Source organism: Sus scrofa, chromosome 10, assembly GCF_054392235.1.
Source record: "Sus scrofa isolate SSC_HxYL_T2T_F1_AM1 chromosome 10, Sscrofa_HxYL_maternal_Yorkshire_Landrace_v2.0, whole genome shotgun sequence".
Lineage (NCBI taxonomy): Eukaryota > Metazoa > Chordata > Mammalia > Artiodactyla > Suidae > Sus > Sus scrofa.
The window spans coordinates 50,358,345-50,363,634 of record NC_139392.1 but is presented as its reverse complement, the minus strand read 5'-3'; the positions used below and the strand labels follow the sequence as shown (position 1 = coordinate 50,363,634).

Below are 5,290 nucleotides of genomic sequence, written 5' to 3'. Positions count from 1 at the left end.
AAATTCTTGGCTCTCTTATGTTTAAATAGACTTTGTGCCCTTTTCTCCATCTCTTCTCCTTCGGAAACCCCCATTCTTTTAATATTTGTATTTCACGGTCTCTCATAGATCATGTAGGCTTTCTTTGTTCTTTTTCGTTTTTTTATTTGTTCTTTTCCGAATGTGTCATCTCAAAGCCCCTATTTTGTATCTCACTGATACTCTCCTCCATTTGGCATATTCTGCTTTAGATCCTCTAAATTTCATTTTTTATTTCATTTATTGAATTCTTCAGCTCCAGAATTCTGTTCAATTCTTTTTATGATTTCTACTTCTTTGTTAAATTTCTCATTTTGCTCATGTATTTTTTCCTGATATCATTGTTTTTCTGTTTTCTTGTAATTCTTGGGTTTCTTCAAACCAGCTATTTTGATATCTTTATCAGATTGACTGCAAAAGTCTGTGTCTTTGTGTTCAGTTACTGGAGGATTATTGCTAACTTTACTGCATGTTACTTGGAGTTTTGAGTTGCTGCTTTTGTATGTGAAGTAGCAGGCACCTCTCATCTTTACTTATGTTTTTGGGTGGGAGACTTTCTCATTGGTCTTGGTTATAGGTAAAGTTTTCTCCAACCTTGTATAAATACACCATCTCCACCCTCTTGCTTCCCCTTGCAATTGATTTCTTAAACTTATAGGTATTTTTTAGTTCTTACTGCTTATGAGGTTGGCTGCTGGCAAACTTTCTTTTGTTTTCTACATTGTTGCAATATTGCTCAAGGTTTGGGTTTTCCCTTGCCTACAGGACATGGTCCAATTTTCTGAGTGTGTTTATTATTTACTAGAGTCCATTATCCTGCCACACTTGAGCATGTGCACAATGTGCTGGTACAGATTTGGGGGACAAGTGAGTTGAGAACTCAGGGTATTCCATTTCTTGCAGACCAGGTATAGGGATCCTTGGGTGAAGTTCTCACAGCAAGTCATGTTTGGGTATCATGTTGAAGTCATGAAAACAATCAGCAGAAAAAACATCCTTTTGATGTCCTTTGATATTTTTATCTGACACTTTTCCCATATCCCCCCCACCCCCCTCCCCATCATTGAGTTCCAGCTTCAATACTCTGGGTGCTGTAGAGAGGAACATGTTTCTCCACAGAATTCTATGCAGCAGAGTTATCCAGGCACTTACTCAGCCCTCTCCTTTTGCTCCTTTGGAGACATTGTTGACAGGTAGTTCAGTACTGTGCTATGTTGCTTCATGGGATGGGTAGCACTGGCATACTTCTTTCAGTAGAGTACTGAAATCCAACGGAGAACTGATTCCCACCTTGGCAATATGGGACTTTTGCAAGGCCTGTCTCATCCATGGGTGGTTTTCCCTGACCACAGCCAAGGGGGATTGGGGCCAGTTTTCTGGCTTCTGCTTCCACAGCCCATGCTCCATGGATAGCCACTGATGCTTATTTGTTAAAAGGAGGGATAGAAAAGAGGAATATCATGACACAGTGATGTTGACATCACATTTTTAAGTTATTTTGTAATTTTTTAAAGTGAAATTGTGCCTTTTTTTTAAACCCAACTTTGGTTGGAAAGTTCTGGACAAGATGGAAGATTTTACCCTGACATCTTGCTCATTCCCAATTACATTCCCACCAAAATGACTTGCAAAATTTAGGAATAGTGAATTATCCATATTACTACTTCAATAGAGCTAATGAGAACCCATTTGCCAGGAAATGTGAATAGTTTCTCATCTCACTCTACTGATTATATTAGATTAAAGGGTCTTGTGTGGAAGTGAGGGAGGAGTTTTGTAAATTCTCCCCTGATCTCTAATTAGAGATGGAATAGGACTAATAGATGAGAGCTGAGGAGTAAACAGAACTTCAGTAATAATTTCTTTTAAAAAAGAAACAAAACAATTAACTAAAGCCACTCCAACAGAAAAAAAAATTTTAAAAGATACACTCTGTTTGTCTGTGTGCGTGTGTCCACTAACTTTTGAAATATTGATAATAGCTTTCTATTGCAATTTTATAGGTAATGGAAATTAATAAACCTTATGATTCTTGATGCAGGAGGCAACTCACCAATTATTGGTATGTCTCTGATCCCTTACATTATTTCTTTTTTTAATAATGATTTTTATTTTTTTTCCATTATAGCTGGTTTACAATTTTCTACTGTACAGCAAGGTGACCCAGTCACATGTACATATATACATTGTTTTTTCTCACATTATCATGCTCCATCATAGTGACTAGATATAGTTCCCAGTGCTATACAGCAGGATCATATTGCTTACCCATTCCAAAGGCAGTAGTTGCATCCTACACTATTTCTTAATTTAAAAAATCAACATCTCAGATATTATTTGATCTCAGACATGTCTAATGTGTATACTTTTTCTGGAAAATCTGGAATGATACTAATTTAAGTCTACTTAAAGTCAGGAAGATGGACAAGTGAATTCTGAAAATTCTCATTTAGTGCCTGGAATGTGATATTATTTTCCAGAAATAAGAAAACATAACATTGTTCCATTTGTTTAGGTTGGAAGATTTTACTCTACCCTTAGGCTCTGAGAGAGATGGTTTATTCTTACAGGAATCATGCTTTCTTCTCTAGAGTGTGTGGATTATCGGAGGTGTTCATACAAAGTAACAAGTGTGAATACAGTTCCATTTTGGATGAATTGGGCTACTTGCCCCCATCTTGTTAGGATTTTCAGTATCAAAATAGGCCTTTACATAAGGGAGAATTTATGTTACTTAACTTATATTTAAAATGTTTCTTATTTTTACTTTTTATTGTAGCATTCTTACACATGTACAAAAATATGTGCAGCATAAATGTAGAAGGTACAAACTATTACATTTAGAATGGATAAGAAATAAGGTCCTACTGTACAGAACAGGGAACAATATCCAGTTTCTTGGGATAGGCCATGATGGAAGATAATATAAGAAAGGGAGAGTATATATATATATATATGACTGGGTCACCATGCTGTACATCAGAAATTGGCATGGCATTGTAAAACAACTATACTTTAATAAGAAAATAAATATAAATATATACTATAATGGTATAGAGACAATGATTCTGTAACCACAAGTAACATCAGAAAATACAGCATTATCATCATCCCAGAAGCCATTGGTGTCTTTCTGAATCACAAAGGGCCCTATCTCCATTAGATGTAACTTTTTTTTCTTTTTAGGGCTACACGTGTGGCATGTCAAGGTTCCTAGGCTAGGGGTCAAATCAGAGCTGTGCTTGCCAGCCTATGCCACAGCCACAGCAACACTGCATCTGAGCTTCATCTATGACCTATACCACAGCTTTCAGCAATACCAGATGCTTTAACCCACTGAGCAAGGTCAGGGATCGAGCTCACATCCTCATGGACACTAGTCAGGTTCTTAACTGACCAAGACACAGTGGGAACTTCTGGATGTTCTTTTCTTTATGTAGGTTATACTTCAATGAAAAGATTTCTTAAAAATAAAGAAATAAAAATGCATATAGGCAGTTTCTTTTTTCTTGTTATATTGTTTATAGGGAAATATATAAGCTAGAGGGCTGAAGAGCAGGGTAACATCACCCACTTTTAATAGCCCAAGAATATTGCATTAACAGATTTCTTTTATTATCTCCCTTCAGATCTCAGAAGCACAATGACAATGGATGAGGGAAGCATTACAGTTACCAGGTTTATCTTACCAGAATTCTCTGAATTTGTGAGGCTGAAAATATCCTATTTTCAATATTTCTAGGCACTGATCTTATGACAGTGTCCTGGAACCTGGGTCTCACAACACTGACCAGGTTAGACTCTTACCTGCACTCACCCACATATTTTATTGATACAATTTCCTCCTTAGATGTTTGTTATGTTTCTCCCACAGCTCCCAAGATTCTCTCAGATTTCTTCAAGAAGCATAGATTCATCTCCTTTATGGGATGCACCATGCAATACTTCTTCTCTAGCCTGGGTCTGACTGAGTGCTGCCTCCTGGCCACCATGGCTTATGATCGCTATGCTGCCATTTGCAGTCCTCTCCTCTACACAGCCATCATGGCCTACACCATCTCCACCATTGTATAATTGGAATTTTGGATCATTCATTCAATGGTGTGCCTTATTTCAGCTCCATTTCTGTGGACCAAATGTCATCAATCATTTCTTTTGTAACCTGCCCCAACTGCTAATCCTGCCCTGCTCTGATACCATTTTCTTATAAGTTATAACCTCTGTGCTGACAGTGATCTTTAGATTTGTCTTTCCTAGTTATAATGATATCCTATGGTTATATCATTTCCACATTTTTTTTGTCTTTTTAGGGCTGCACCTGTGGCATAAAGAAGTTCCCAGGCCAGGTGTTAAATCAGAGCTGTAGACCCTGCCCTATGCCACAGCCACAGCAATGCTGGATCCAAATCATGTCTGCAACTTACACCACAGATCATGGCAATGCCAGATCCTTAAGCCACTGATCAAGGCCAGGGATTGAATCTTCATCCTCATGGATACTATTGCTGCTGGGCCACAACAGGAACTCCATTGCCACAATTTTGAAGATCACATCAGTTGAAGGTAGGTCCAAGGCCTTCCACACCTGTGCTTTTCACCTGACAGCAGTGACCCTCTCTTAGGGCTCAGGAATATTTGTCTATTTGTACTCTAGCTCTGATGATTCTCTGAGTCAAAACAAGCTGGCCTTTATTGCACGCATTGTGTTGATCCCCATGTTAATCTACTGGTTTCTAACCTGAGAAACCAGGGGATCAAAGATGCCCTAAACAGGTGGAAGAAGAAAATATTAAACTGGAATTGTTTATTATGGGGTGCCTTTTAGGGCTTAGGACAAAAATCATATAGAACAATATATGAAAAGTAGCTATAATAGCACCTATAAGAATTTTAATAGATTGTATAAGTTGTAAATAACTCCTTTGCCTTTGCTCCATGAAAGAAGATTGTATTTCATCCCTTTGAAGTCAGACTTGACTATGTGATTTCTTATGGCAAATAAAATGTGGGCAGATGTGACATATTTCATTTTTGGTCAGAGGCTGTGTGTGTCTTTATGTCCTTTTTTATCTTCTCCTTTCCCAAGGCTCCCATTAGTGGTTGATTCATAAGGAATAAGATGATGATACAGGAGAATAACACCCCCCACAGCTCACCCAAGATAAAACATATAATATTGGCCAGAAATAAAAATGTTTTGGATTTGTTCTTGTAGCATATTCATTCTACTCATTATGTTTTAGACATTTGTACAGGTGGTGGTATGATTTTT

The 5,290-nt window shown here is 37.6% G+C and overlaps 1 pseudogene; it reads left to right on the top strand.

The window, feature by feature from the left end:
• Positions 1–3,661: 3,661 nt before the first annotated feature.
• On the top strand, positions 3,662–4,906 carry LOC146399397 (olfactory receptor 5AN6-like; annotated as a pseudogene).
• Positions 4,907–5,290: the final 384 nt, after the last annotated feature.